Source organism: Ranitomeya variabilis, chromosome 2 (genome assembly GCF_051348905.1).
Source record: "Ranitomeya variabilis isolate aRanVar5 chromosome 2, aRanVar5.hap1, whole genome shotgun sequence".
NCBI lineage: Eukaryota > Metazoa > Chordata > Amphibia > Anura > Dendrobatidae > Ranitomeya > Ranitomeya variabilis.
The window spans coordinates 233590377-233606803 of record NC_135233.1 but is presented as its reverse complement, the minus strand read 5'-3'; the positions used below and the strand labels follow the sequence as shown (position 1 = coordinate 233606803).

General features: G+C 44.4%; 1 long non-coding RNA gene across 1 annotated transcript in view; it reads left to right on the top strand.

Moving 5' to 3' along the window:
* Positions 1–16427, top strand: part of LOC143809283 (uncharacterized) — a 168367-nt gene that overhangs the window by 40783 nt on the left and 111157 nt on the right. The gene's annotated exons all lie outside the window — the stretch shown is intronic.

Sequence of the window (16427 nt, the reverse complement as noted above, 5' to 3'; positions counted from 1 at the left end):
CAGTACTTTATCCTCTTACATCTCCTGGGCGATGTCTTGGAGGAAAGTCAAACTATTGGTGTAACTCCTGATTCATTGCACTCATAGACCTGTTCCTCAAGCTATCTCCTCTATACCACAAGTACACTGAAGATCAAAGAGAACCCATTTCCACCAATATTATATTTTTTTTTCTCTATTCGCATCCAAAGCTGCATTCAACAGTTTTGTTTCCGATTAATTGCCAGACTTTTGGGGACTTACAATTCTCTACTGTCCCCTGTATGTGGGGTGCTGTTTGCACAGAGCATACATATTTGTGGTTCTTTGAAAAAAAATGTCCTAGAATGCACTCCAGTATTTGCATTCTTCACAGATTTTGCATATAGGGGGTAACCTAGACACAGGGCTGCCACTAGGAATTTCGGGGCCCCATACTGGCAACATTTTCGGGGCCCCCTTGAGACTCTGCCCAGGCTCCACCCCAGCCCCGCCTCCACCCCTAGAACTGTCCACAGTCCCACCGCTGCCTCTTGGAAAATCTCCACTTCTCACCAATCACACATTAACAGTTCCAATCACCAGATCACACATATAGCCAGCAGCTTTTGTTTTGGTCAAAAGATTTTTTTAAGCTGCCACCACGAGAAGCTAGACTCTTTTGGCCAAGCACTACTCTAACTTATTAATCATTTGTTAAAATATCCAATACAATTTAGGTATATTTTTACTTATTTCTCAAATTTTAAAATGACCAATAATATCACATACAGGGGACAAATACCACCGCACCATGACCAGACACCATATTACCACCACATAGTGACTTATAATACCACATACAAGGAACAAATACCGCCACACCATGTCCAGACCACATATTACCACTACAGTGACCGAATAATATCACATACAAGGGACAAATACCACCGCCCCATGTCCAGACCACATATTACCACCACATGGTGACCAATAATACCACATACAAGGAACAAATACCACCACACCATGACTAGACCATATATTACCACCACATATTGACCTATAATACCACATACAAAGAACAAATACTGCCACACCATGACCAGACCACATATTAAAACCACTGAATACTACAACACTGATCAGTAATAAAAAAAACACAATACTAATATCACCATAAGTGCCATTATACACAGGAGATCTGTACTTAGTATGCAGTGTCTGTGTACAGGTAATACATGTGATCACTGGTGACATTATACACAGGAGCTCTGTATATAGTGTCAGTGTACAGGTAATGCAGTTATTACCGGTGACATTATACACAGGAGCTCTGTGTATAGTGTAATACAGTGATCACTGGTGACATTGTACACAGGGCCGCTGTATACAGTATACAGTATATAGTGTCAGTATTCAGGTAACACTCTGACTCAAAAGTGACGTTTCTAGGTGAAGTCCTTCATCTTCGCTTTTCATCTTCATCCACCACAGACCGCCGTCACTTCTTCCAACCAGGGCTCGTCTCTGCAGGACATAACAGTTATCTAGAGCACCGCTTGCAGAACACATTACTTATTTTGTTCCCAAATTCTAAACTACACCACATGAAGAAAAAAAGGCAACAGTGTTGCTCTGCACAATAACAGGACCGCCTCCTCCATTTAAAACAGTATCCTCAAAAAATAAAATAAATACATCACTGCAGTAATAATATCCCTTAATTAGCCCCTATGGTAATAATGTCCCCCATCCTGGCCCTCGTGTGTCTCATTCCTGGCTCCAGCCATATGTTCTCCCATCCTGGCACCATATGTTTTCCCATCCTGCCCCATCTGTCCCATGATCCTGCCCCATCTGGCTCCATTGTATCCATCCTTCCCCATGATCCTGCCCATCTGTCTCTATTCTGCCCCATGATCCTGCCTCATCTGTCTCCATCCTGCCCCCGTGTCTCCGTCCTGCCCCCGTGTCTCCAGCCTGCCCCCGTGTTTCCATTATGCCCCTTGTCTCCATCCTGCCCCATATTCCTGCCCCCTGTCTCCATTCTGCCCCATATTCCTGCCCCTGTGTCTCCATTCTGCCCGTGTCTCCATTCTGCCCCGTGTCTCCATTCTGCCCCATGTCTCCATTCTGCCCTGTGTCTCCAATCCTGCCCCATATTCCTGCCCTATCTGTCTCCATGCTGCATCATGTCTCCATCCTGCCCCGTGTGTGTCTATCCTGCCTCCTGTGTCTCCATTCTGCCCTGTGTCTCCATTCTGCCCTGTGTCTCCAATCCTGCCCCTTGTCTCCATTCTGCCCCCTTGTCTCCATTCTGCCCCCTTGTCTCCATTCTGCCCCCATGTCTCCATCCTGGCCCCTTGTCTCCAATTCTGCCCTCATGTCTCCCATCCTGCCTCTGTGTCTTTAGCCTGCCTCCGTGTCTCCATCCTGTCCCTTGTATCCATCCTGCCCCCTTGTCTCCATCCTGTCCCCTTGTCTCCATCCTGTCCCCTTGTCTCCATCCTGCCCCCTTGTCTCCATCCTGCTCCCTTGTCTCCAATTCTGCCCTCGTGTCTCCATCCTGCCTCCGTGTCTCCATCCTGCCCCCTTGTCTCCATCCTGCTCCCTTGTCTCCAATTCTGCCCTCGTGTCTCCCATCCTGCCTCCGTGTCTCCATCCTGCCCCTTGTCTCCATCCTGCCTCCGTGTCTCCATCCTGCCTCCGTGTCTCCATCCTGCCCCTTGTCTCCATCCTGCCCCCTTTTCTCCATCCTGCCCCCGTGTCTCCATTCTGCCCCGTGTCTCTGTCTGCCCTCGTGTCTCCCATCCTGCCTCCGTTTCTTCAGCCTGCCCCCGTGTCTCCATCCTGCCCCCTTGTCTCCATCCTGCCCCCTTGTCTCCATCCTGCCCCCTTTTCTCCATCCTGCCCCATGTCTCCATTCTGCCCCGTGTCTCCATTCTGCCCCTTGTCTCCAATTCTGCCCTCGTGTCTCCCATCCTGCCTCCGTGTCTTTAGCCTGCTCCCGTGTCTCCATCCTGCCCCTTTTCTCCATCCTGCCCCCTTTTCTCCATCCTGCCCCCGTGTCTCCATTCTGCCCCCGTGTCTCCAATTCTGCCCTCGTGTCTCCCATCCTGCCTCTGTGTCTTCAGCCTGCCCCCGTGTCTCTATCCTGCCCCTTGTCTCCATCCTGCCCCCTTGTCTCCATCCTGCCCCCTTGTCTCCATCCTGCCCCCTTGTCTCCATCCTGCCCCTTGTCTCCATCCTGCCCCCTTGTCTCCAATTCTGCCCTCGTGTCTCCCATCCTGCCTCCGTGCCTTCAGCCTGCCTCCATGTCTCCATCCTGCCCCCTTGTCTCCATCCTGCCCCCTTGTCTCCAATTCTGCCCTCGTGTCTCCCATCCTGCCTCCGTGTCTCCATCCTGCCCCCTTTTCTCCATCCTGCCATTTCTCCATCCTGCCCCCTTGTCTCCAATTCTGCCCTCATGTCTCCCATCCTGCCTCCGTGTCTTCAGCCTGCCTCTGTGTCTCCACCCTGTCCCTTGTCTCCATCCTGCCCCCTTTTCTCCATTCTGCCCCATGTCTCCATTCTGCCCCGTGTCTCCATCCTACCCCCTTGTCTCCAATTCTGCCCTCGTGTCTCCCATTCTGCCCTCGTGTCTCCCATTCTGCCTCCGTGCCTTCAGCCTGCCTCCATGTCTCCATCCTGCCCCCTTGTCTCCATCCTGCCCCCTTGTCTCCATCCTGCCCCCTTGTCTCCAATTCTGCCCTCGTGTCTCCCATCCTGCCTCCATGTCTCCATCCTACCCCTTGTCTCCATCCTGCCCCCTTTTCTCCATCCTGCCCCCATTTCTCCATCCTGCCCCCTTGTCTCCAATTCTGCCCTCGTGTCTCCCATCCTGCCTCCGTGTCTTCAGCCTGCCCCCGTGTCTCCATCCTGCCCCTTGTCTCCATCCTTCCCCCTTTTTCTCCATTCTGCCCCCATGTCTTCCATCCTGCCCCCGTTTCTCCATTCTGCCCCGGGCAGGATGGAACCCCATGGTCCATGTATCTCCATCTTGCCGGTGAAACATATTGCGGCTTGACGCTTAAAATAATAATAATAATGGAAAAAAACCTTTCTTCTTACCTTGCCGTGCTCCTGCGGCGATGATCCCTTCAGGCGTTTCAAGCGCGCACTCGCCGACAATGACGTCATACGCCGACGACGTGCGCGCTGACGTCAGCTGCCAGTCTCCGATTGGCTGGTGCCTTTAACTATTGCCGTGTGGGCCTAAACGGCAATAGAGTAACTGAACCTGCGTCTCGGACGCATGTTTAGTTACTGCTTCGGCAGAATCCTGCCGCTGGGGCCCGATGCGGACCCCCTCTGCTGATCGGGCCCCATACGCCAATCAGGGCAGTAATGCCCTGATGGCAGCCCTGCCTAGATATAGTGCCAGGCTCCTGGAAGGAAATGAGAAGAAATCATCCCTCATCCTCATGGTAATTTTGATGCACAGCCAGGAATAACTTCTAGCCCAGTATAGCTGTATCCTAAAGTTAGGATGGAGATGGTTCATGCAGCCGAAGTATGCATTCTGTCAGCAGGAAGCAATGCACATTCCAGTCACCAGGGGTCAGTCCGGGCAGCATTCTCTTTGCCATGTATAGTCCATAGCTCGGCGTGTATCTATCTCTAGACTGATACATTAGTCCTAGTTTTAGCATAAAAAGTGAGATTGCACAAAGGACATCAGTAATTTCAGGTCGGTTAAAGCTGAGAGTCGAGAGTGACCCTGGGCCAAGGACGCTTAGAGCTTCATCATAACAGTGCCAACAAAGATGCAACAATAACAGTCACAGAGCCTCCATAACAGCCACAGCAACGATGGCCAAGGCTCCTTCATAGTAGTACTAGTCACAGTACCAATAAGAGTGATAGCAATGTTGCCCCCATATCAATTACAACTACAGTGTCCCCATGCAGTGAGCATTAACCCCCCCCCCATTATATTGACAGTCACAAAGACCCCATAATACTAATAGCCAAACTGCCCCCACCATACGAGTAACACCATCAGTGCCCCATAACTGTGACAGCTACAGAACCTCCAATACAGTGCTCCATAACAGTGGGTGCGGATGCAAAAGTTCCGGTCTGTTTTAGAACTTGGAACTGCATGGCTTTCAAAAAGTTCCTCTAACACCTAAGTAGCAGTAGTATAAAAGGCATTTGATACCTGGAGGGCCTAAGAAATCTTTTGCATTGGAGCTCAAAGGTGTCAAAGCTACATCATTTTGAATTTCCCATGCTGGCAAAATGGGTGAAATGACCCTTACACCAGTATAACGCTTGTTGGTTGGCTGCCATTGCAGTTCCCGAGGACCAGATGTAGGATCACTATCACACCATCTTTGGAGACTACCTCCACTGTACATGACTCATTGGACATAAGAGGGACAGAGGACAGTTTGCTCATTGCGAGTCTTTTTTTTTAAACGCTTCTTGACAGTGTCAGTAGAAATGATGAGGATGCTGTTATAACATTGTAGTGTAGTGAGATCAGACATTTCTACCCCAAACACTGCTGTCCTGGGACTACTTATGACCTAGTCCACCAACATCATCACATCACAATGTGGCTTCCAGGATCTGCCGTTGCTGCCCATGGTGTGCGATCATTAGGATTCCTCATAAAGTGTTTCACAGCAGCATTGATATGTATCCTCTCCTGAAGCTGAAATGTTAGGCTGATTTCATACTTACACCTGTCTCTCGGGAATGACATTCAGTGCTCAGATTATGAAGATCTGACCAAACCTGATATCCGATCCTCAATGTTACTGCAGAGAACAGAAGAGTGACCGCAGACATACCACCACTTTTACTAGGGAGAACAAGAAGTGAGGGGCTGCCCTTTAAGGAGCACATAAATGGATGTACTAGTTATTTTAGAGGACATATAAATCTTTAATCCTTCCATCTCAACTAGGGCTCATTGTACCATCTGGTGTTATAAAAAATGGCTTCAGGAACAGTATTATAGTAGTTATATTCTTGTACATGGGGGCAGTATTAGAGTAGTTATATTCTTGTACATAGGGGCAGTAATATAGTAGTTATATTCTTGTACATAGGAGCAGTAATATAGTAGTTATATTCTTGTACATAGGAGCAGTATTATAGTAGTTACATTCTTGTACATAGGGGCATTATTATAGTAGTTATATTCTTGTACATAGGAGCAGTATTATAGTACCGGTAGTTATATTTTTGTACATAGAGGCAGTATTATAGTAGTTATATTCTTGTGCATAGGAGCAGTATTATAGTAGTTATATTCTTGTGCATAGGGGCAGTATTATAGTAGTTATATTCTTGTACATAGGAAGCAGTATTATAGTAGTTATATTATACATAGGGGCAGTATTATAGTAGTTATATTCTTGTACATAGAGGCAGTTTTGTAGTAGTTATCTTGTTCTTAGGGGGCAGTGTTATAGTAGTTTTGTTGGTTCACTTTGGGGATATATCTCCATCATACATGCTCTTCCTGTGAATGTCAGTCATTTTTTTATTTAGGCCATGTTCACACTTTGCGGTTTTTACCACGGAACCGCCGCGATTTTGATGCTGCGGGTCCGCAGCAGTTTCCATAGCGTTTCCATTTACATGTAAACCCTATGGAAACCGCAAACCGCTGTGCACATGCTGCGGGAAAAACCGCGCAGAAACGCAGCGGTTTAAAACCTGCAGCATGTCACTTCTTTGTGCAGAATCGCAGCGATTCTGCACCCATAGGAAAGCATTGAACCGCTTACTTCCCGCATGGGGCTGTGCCCACGTTGCGGGAAGTAAGCGGATAATGTGCGGGTGGTACCCGGGGTGGAGGAGAGGAGACTCTCCTCCAGGCCCTGAGAACCATATTTGAGGTAAAAAAAAGAATAAAAATAAAAAATCATGTTATACTCACCTCTCAGCGCTGCACGCGGCCGGCCGGTCAGAGTTGCTGTGCGAACAGGACCTGCGGTGACGTCGCGGTCACATGACCGTGACGTCGCGGTGACATGACCGTGACGTCACGAAGGGTCCTTCTCGCACATCATCTTTGGAACCGGACCGCCGGGTGTAGCACCGAGGAGATCCGGACATCAGAGGGTGAGTATAACCAATTTTTATTATTTTTAACATTACTATTGATGCTGCATATTGCTGCATATGCAGCATCAATAGTATAGGCGGAAACCCGCAGCGGAAACCGCGGAACAAACCGCGATAAATCTGCAGGGATAACCACAGCGGTTTTGCCCTGCAGATTTATCAAATCCGCTGCGGGAGAACCCGCAGAGGTCACCTGCAAAGTGTGAACATGGCCTAAGGCATTGGACAGTGTAAAGACACCTGCCTTTTTTGGGAGAGAATAAAAACAATACGTTCACCACTATCACTGCTATTGTCTTTTCAAGGTGATTAGTTAATCACAATTACCAGCTGACTGTTTATCTTTGCTATGCCAAGTATTTGTGATCTGTGCGCTCTCCGCAGGTACTCTCATGTAATCGGTACATGCCTGGCTCTGTATCATAACCCTGGCAGCTTCCTCTATTGTTCTCACCAGGAAGTCTGCATCAGATAGTGAGCGGATAACTGTCCCTGATCTGCTGCCACCTCGATATTCACATATTTTCCTTTTATGGCGGGAAGTATGGCCGATGTATCAAACATTCTTCAGTGCCTCATGAATGCATGGAATTCGGTGGGATATAGAAGGGGAACTTGTCACCAAGAATTTGTTTATTCTTAATTTGACTCACTGTACTTAGAGAAAAACACCAGTTACATATGAAATTATCTAAATTCTTGAAAACAGGATCTGTAATGAATTAGTTATGTAGGGTTGGTCATCCCCTTGCAGATATAACAGCTCCTGCTCTTCTGGGAAGGTTTTCTACAAGAGTTTCAAGATGACTGTGTGCAAATTTTTGTGAGGTCAAAAAATTGATGTTGAGGAGAGGCTCACAATCTCCGTTCTTGGATGGGATTGGTGTCTCAGCACTGTGCGACTGGCCATCTTCAATACCAAACATCCCCCCCAACCATGCTTTATGGAGCTAGCACACTGGGCACAGTCATGGGGAACAGAAAAGGGCCTTCCCTAAACTGCTCCCACAAAGTTGGAAGCTACAATTGTCCACAGCATGTGTACTAAAGCAGTAAAGGGGTTGTCTACTACTAGGACAACCCCTTCTTGATCTAAATGTTTGGCCCCTTTAAAATAAAAACGCTTACATTCTCCTCCCGTGCCGGCGCCATTCCGAATTGAACATGAAGAGGAAGTCCGATCAGTCGCAGCCCGGACTTCTTCATGTTCAATTTATATGAAGGCGGGGACAGTAACACCAGCTCTGATTGGGCACCGGGCACCACGTGTCATGCAACCACATGAGAGACCGCGAGTGCAGACACCGCTGGAACGGCGCAGACACGGGAGGTGAGTATAACCTTTTTTTTTTTTATCGGGGCCAAACATTCAGATCAAGAGGGGGTTTCATAGTAGTGGACAACCCCTTTAAGATATCATTTCACTGAAACTAAGGGATCAAGGACGACCCCTGATAACAAGCCCATAGCATTATCTCTCCTCCCTCAAACTGCACAGAGGGTACAATGCAGTCAGACGGGTAACGTTCTCTTAACATTCACCAAACCTAGACTTGTCCTGCAGATGCCAAATAGAGAAGTGTGATCCATCACTGCACAGAACATGTTTCCTCGTGAGTCCAGAGGTGGCGGCTTTACACCACTCCATCTGATGCTTGGCATTGTGCTTGGTTATATAAGGCTGAATGCAGCTGCTCGGCCAAGGAAACCCATGTCATGACGATGTTAACACCAGGAGGGAAGAAATGTCATTAACTGACTTGTTACAGCGGTGTCTCCTATTACAGGACCGCACTGGTATCAATGAGCTCTTTATCACCAGGCATTCTGCCACATGTTAGTAAAAGGCAAACAGCATGGTGGGGGGGGGGGGTGGATGTTATATATCGGGGGCAGCAGAGGTTAAAATCCATTGATTAAGGGTACCGTCACACAGTGCCATTTTGATCGCTACGACGGTACGATTCGTGACGTTCTAGCAATATCGTTACGATATCGCAGTGTCTGACACGCAGCAGCGATCAGGGACCCTGCTGAGAATCGTACGTCGTAGCAGATCGTATGGAACTTTCTTTCGTCGCTTGATCACCTGCTGACATCGCTGGATCGTTGTGTGTGACAGCGATCCAGCGATATGTTCGCTTGTAACCAGGGTAAACATCGGGTAACTAAGCGCAGGGCCGCGCTTAGTAACCCGATGTTTACCCTGGTTACCAGCGTAAACGTAAAAAAACCAAACAGTACATACTCACATTCCGGTGTCTGTCCTCCGGCGTCTCAGCTTCTCTGCACTGTGAGCGCCGGCCAGCCGGAAAGCGAGCACAGCAGTGACGTCTGACGTCACCGCTGTGCTTTCCGGCTATGGCGCTTACACAGTGCAGAGAAGCACAGCGCCGGGGGACAGACACCGGAATGTAAGTATGTACTGTTTGTTTTTTTTACGTTTACGCTGGTAACCAGGGTAAACATCGGGTTACTAAGCGCGGCCCTGCGCTTAGTAACCCGATGTTTACCCTGGTTACCCGGGGACTTCGGCATCGCTCCAGCGCCGTGATTGCAAAGTGTGACCGCAGTCTACGACGCTGGAGCGATAATCGTACGACGCTGCGACGTCACGAATCGTGCCGTCGTAGCGATGAAAATGGTACTGTGTGACGGTACCCTAAGATATGCGACTCAATACTTTTCTTTATATAGTGTATATTCTTTATAATGGGCAGGATTACAATATTTCATTTCAGGTTTATGTATATAGCAACCAGTTATATATTATTTATATTTTTATTTATTTAAACACTGCAGTTTTGCATTAATATAATATATTAGTTTCCATTGGAGCTGTATGAATATAATTTATTTAATAAAATATTATTTTCATCAGTAAGCTGTGATATTTTGCCAGGGGCTCCAGGAATAGTTCTTGTCTTGATAAAACTACATCTATAGGGAAAATAATGCACTTAGCTTAATTTAGAAGTTCTTGGACCGTACCATGATCTGCGGCTTCTGATTCACACATATTCCTCGAGTGAGGCCACAGACACCATATGTTAGGAAGAAAGTCAATTGTCACCACTGAGTGATGTGATATTCGGATTGAAGGTAACTCACTGAGAATGACTGAAATAAAATGGAGGGATCAATAAGACCTGGGTAATGGTCTGTGGGACCAAAGCATAAATTGCCCAAGTGGCATTTTTGTGGTGCCTAGTTGAACTCCTCTATATTTTTGAAAACAGCAGATCTTATTGGAGAAGGTAGAAAATGTTTTCATTTTCCCACTACTAAGATCTAATCTCATATTTGCCCAAAAATACTTTATAAAAAATTGACCCGGTAACCCCAAAATAAGTTTTTATTGTATTTGTCATTGTAATATTTTCTAATTCTGCCCATCTCATAGAAGTCAACCATCACTCGTCAAACTGATTTCACAATAAAAAGTATTTTGATAAATATTACAAAATTTTATACAAATACCGTAGTTACAATTCTGGAAAAAAAGATGGTTATGGTTACACCTTATCAGCAAGTCCTCAATTCTGATGAATTTTTCAGTAGCTGTCAACATCTTTACCAAGATGGCATCTTAGAAACTGTTACAACCATAGAGCTCACCTTAGCCTTCCCAAAATTGATTAAACATAGAGAAGAAAGTGTTTAGGCCTTTTTAAAACTAATCAACCATGGAGAAGAGCTTGCTTATTCCTTCCCGAAACTGACCAATCATGGAGATAAACTTATACCATCCCACCACTAAGCAACAATGGAGAATAACTTGCTTAGGTCTTTGCATCCACCAATGCTTTTTGGAGGCAATCATACATATCAAATCATTAGTCAAATTCATGTAAGAAGATATGAGGTCATCAATGGAGATCCATCACTCAAAACCCTTGTTGGTCACTACAATAAATGGATTGCTGTCCTCATGGCTCCACTGGCTATTTCAATGGTTTGAGTTGAAAAGCATTCTTTCAAGCTATTGAGGGTCTTGGCTTATTGATCTCCACTGATGACTTCTAATATGCCTGAAAAACATTATAAGAGCTGTGGCAGAATGATGATCAACATCACCGTTCTCACATTTTCCAAAAAGGTCTTTCCCTCAACTTTTATACGTTGGCCTCATCTACCATGACATCATCCATGGTTACAAAACAGTGATAGATATTAGGAACATACGGTTTTTATTGACCTGTAGCAAATCTTTTGTAGTTGCTTTAATCATATTTGTGCAATCCCAGATCAATTGTCCAATTCTGAAGGACAAGTACGTTACCGTAAATCACGGAGTTTATTAGTTTTCTCAGAGTAGAAGTCACCGCAGGAGGCAATGAGAAGAATCTCCTCTCAAATATCTCTTCTAGTCATAACCTAAGTCTTCAAACACACAGTATATGTATCTTGTGTTATATCTAGATATATATTCATGCTGGAGATCTTTCTCAAGTATTTGATGTTGAATGGACTGTCTGTCGTAATTTATGATAGGCCCTGCCACCCACGGCCGGCTCGAGTTATGAGCTATCAGATTGCCAAAAATCTGTAACATTGGTGGGGAATATGTGTGTCTATAAAACAGATTAGATGTAATCTTAAACAGATGAGCTTGTTAAATTTTCCCGAGTCACTAATACGAGGCCCTGTGTGAATGTGTGAAGGGCGCTGGTGGTCTACCACTTTCCTTTAGGGATAGAGCTGCGAAGCGTCAAGCAACCACAGTTCCACCCAAGATGCCTGGCATATTTGTGGTCTACCACGAGGACATGGCAGAAAGACACCTGTGTACCAGGTATAGCTGAAAGAGAGTAAAGGAGGAAATTAGCCTCATGTGATAATGGAGATTTCCACTTTTTATATAAATGTAAAAATGTAATAGAGTGAATTTATTGGGTGGATTTGTGATTATCCCATTGGAAAATATTGGATTGTTTGTGGTCCAAACTTATGCCCAGGTAGCTAGTACAGGGCATGTGGGGTGGTGGGGGCCTAATCTCAAGTAGTTTACCAAGGCCGTAACAATAAGTCACTTTGCCTTGGTCAGAGAACAAGGCAAGGGCAGTGAACTGAACCTTTGCTAATAGTTAAGGATAGTCTTAGCTTTAGCTTTCAGTTAAAATGTCATAGAGCTATTCTTGTGGATGGTAACATCATAGGCTGAAATAGCATTACATGTGTACTTTGAAATAAGGGCAAATTATGCCACATTGTTTTTTAAATGTAAAGGGAATATTAAGCCTTCCTTGGTTGGTGGAAGTGTAAATTGAAGGTCCTGGACACCAATGAAAAATCTGTAGTAGTGCTTCTACTTATGGTGGGCCATTTACTATACTGGTGTCTTCTCTTGAGGGGTGCTACTGCTACCTTTGCACTGTCTATACATACTTCCTGTAACTGTCACTATTTGTAACATCACCCACCAGTCATTGTCCACAAGTGGAACATCACGCTCTGTGGACTCTGCTATTTAACCAGGTGTGGGTTAATTGATGGGTGAGTATCCTCAGCCCAATTGTTAGGCTACATTCCCACGATCAGGAAGTAGCAGCGCTTTGGATGCAGCGTATTTTCGCTGCATCCAAAACACTGTGTTCTAATCACGCAGGTAAATCTGCATGTGTTCACTGAGCCATTCGGATTTAACCGCATCCGACTATATTGTATTGTTGAAATTGCTGTTGAGGAGACTAGCGTCTCTGCAAGAGAATTTGACATGCGGCGGCTTGTAAACCTGCGATACATGTTGGTTTCCGCAGATGATCCACAGGTGCACATACACGCATAGTGGACATGGGATATATGCTGTAACATCTGGCCGCTGTGTTTTTGACGCTGCATAAATACACAGCGTCAAAGCTGAAGCAATTCCTGAGTGTGGGCACATATCCTTAAATACTTCCTCGGACTTTCCATTCTTTATTGACAACAGAAGGAATATTCACAATGGCGAGAAGGTTGTCTACGGATGGTGGGATGGTTTAGGCCAGAAAATAACTATTACTGATTCTTTTAGGTTTCCCAATTAATGAATGGTTTCCTTATTTTTTTTTCATTTTGGCTGAATTGAACACTTCATCACTGTTCGTCATGATGTCAGATCACTGCATAGCCCCAAATTACCTGTTGTTTGCCTGATTGAGAAACTCCAGATTGCAGAACCACGTTGCTTCCATTTTTGTTTTTCCTGCTCAACAGGATCCTCCAGATCCTTCCTGGCATTAGGAGACTCAAAATGTGAGCAATATTTATGCGTCTGGACAATGTTTTCCTACTTCCTCACTGCCTTGCGGTTTTCTTGAAATGAATGTTATGCCTACCCTTTACTGGAATCTCTCTCACAGGCATTTTTGAGGAAGGGTAGAAGGTTTTTGGATTGTGCACTTTGGATTTTAACCACTTCCTTGCTAAATATCTATGCAGTATCCTTTACTAGGGCATTCTTTTTAGTAGAACTTGTAAATGTTTGGGTTATGCCGACATAGGATATTTTTGTTAACTTTTCCCTCGGAAAGCTTTCTAGTCATGGTACTGCCAAGGGGTCCAATGACTCCAGTAGAGGGCAGAGTGGTACAAAGACTGCAAATGCCTATTCAAGATTTGGAAATCAGGTTCACAATATTTTTTTATGTATATAAGGAGAGGTGTTTGCCCTGAAAATATCTCAGCATCCCTCAGGATATGAGGGACTGGACTATATTCAGACCTGAATTTTCGGGTCTTCAGTGTGTCACTTACTATAAATATGCATTTTTATTTTTCACCTGGTGTAAATGCCGCACTGTTCTCTTGAATTCGTTGTTGTTTCTCATTAGTTCCTCATTCTCTCCATTCCTGAGATATGACCCTATTTTCCCGCTATATAAATCTAGGGAAGGGGGTCTTTAGTCAAGTACAGTAGGTGTGATAAACTCTTCTCTGGTCATTTTTTTAGGACAACGCCCAGTTGGCTAAAAAGGCTAGCATTATGTACATGATAGAGGGGTCATTTCTCAGGACTGAAGTGACACAGAAACACAAGAAATACAATGCTGAATTTAGGACATCAGCAGCATTTACATGGTAATTGACAGGTTCCCTTTAAGTCAGCAGTTTTCACCATGTATTTCACAACAAACCTTATTCAGACACAAACGACAAGGGGGTGTCTCTTTACTGAATTTTGCTCATTATTACAGGGCGGCTCAGATTTCCCAACTTGCAGTTGTCAATGCAGAACAGCACGCACCCCTATGGCCTGAAATAGAAAGCTCCCACATAGCACCTTACTCCTTAGAGAGTCTGATTTGGGCCACTGGACCTTTACCAAAGGACCTGGCTAGACACTCCTCATACACATCTCATTCATTATGTCTATGGAGAGCTAACAGGTTTCAATTCGCCCTACAATCCTATCCATCACCACTTTTGAGACTGTTTAATAATCCCATGTTTCCCCCCAATCATACTTGGTGGAAACAAAATAAGATAACTAGGTTGCAGCGCTTAACTACCCATTTTAAATGAATGTGGAAACAAACGTTCATTATGAAACACCAAGTACCAATGTCCGAAAATATTAGATTAGAACAAATATTTAATTTTTTGCAAACCTTAACCATCAACACGCTAAATCCAAAACCAACTGATTACGAACTGAAATGCTTATATGACCAATTGGGAAAGGGCCTCATATCACAACTATACACTACACTTAATCAACCCAGAGATGGCTCGAAATTAAAAACCGTGGAACAATGGGAAGAAGACCTGCAAATCACCCTTTCACCTCAGAGATGGTATAAATGTTATGAAAACATTTTAAAAGGAAGCAATCAGATCACGCTCACCGAAACATCTCTTAAATTACTCCATAGAACGCACTATGTTCCCAGTTACCTACACAATATCTATCATACAATTTCAGACAAATGCTTCAGGGGATGGGGATGTGTTGACGTAGAAGATACACTTCACACCTGATGGATATGCCCCATAGTGAAATCTCTTTGGAAGGATGTAATAAAATGAATTAACATAGTTCTGAAAGAGGAACAACCCTTTACACCTACAGTACTCCCTTTAGGTGACAGACCAATAAACGCCAATAATAAAACTTGTCGTCTTATTGATTTTATTACCATGGCAACTAGAAATCACATTTGCTGGACAATGGGGAACCAATACATTGTCAATAAACCAGGTGAAAAGACAAATAAATCTAATAATGTTATATGAAAAAATTGAAGCCACTAGATCCGATTCTCTTGAAATCTTTCGAGGTATCTAGGACCCATGGATCCAATCACAGACTGATGGCGAATTTACCAGAATAATGTCACTATCTGTATAAAATATAACACAGACACCACTAACTGATGGCTACGACTTATGAGTTACACGAATTTTAGATTTCATCAACTTAACTCCCATCATTATCACCTAAGGTTCTATATCCCCCCTCTTCCCTTTCCCCTCTTTTAACTGTCGCAACACAGTTGAGTTCATGTTGATGTGTATTTGTTTTCTACAACTAAACTCAATAAGTCAAGGATATTGTTTTTCTCCTATGTAGTCTGCTATATTTCCCCCTGCGAGGGGATCCTTGTACTACATATTCTATGTCATTCATGTTGTTTTGATGTTATCTGCAATAAAAACTGTTGAAACTAAGTCAGCAGTTTTCAACATTACCACTAAACCCACGGCGGAAGGTAAGTACATGACTCCCATCAGACTAACAGCTTTTTGGAGGATGGCACTCAAACCGTTAAGAGTAGTTTCCTAAATTCTAGAGTACAGTCCGTCCTGCGCTAAATTTATTCTAAGCACAAAGAAAACCCTTTTTTTTAACGTAAGATTGTAACAAAAATAATCCTCCAAAAATATCTGAGAATTGCTGGGATAGTTCACTTTTCGTCACTCATCACTTTGTATACTTCATGAAGGAATCTGCCTAGGAGGAAGAACAGTTTATTCCATGTTAAGTGACCTGCGCTGTAGCTTCTTAACCCCTTAAGCCCCGAGGGTGGTTTGCACGTTAATGACTGGGCCAATTTTTACATTTCTGACCACTGTCCCTTTATGAGGTTATAACTCTGGAACGCTTCAACGGATCCCGGTGATTCTGACATTGTTTTCTCGAGACATATTGTACTTCATGATAGTGGTAAAATGTATTTGATATTACCTGCGTTTATTTGTGGAAAAAAAAGAAATTTGGCGAAAATTTTGAAAATTTCGCAATTAATTTTTATGCCCTTAAATCACAGAGATATGTCTCACAAAATACTTAATAAGTAACATTTCCCACATGTCTACTTTACATCAGCACAATTTTGGAGTTATAAGGGTTTAAAATT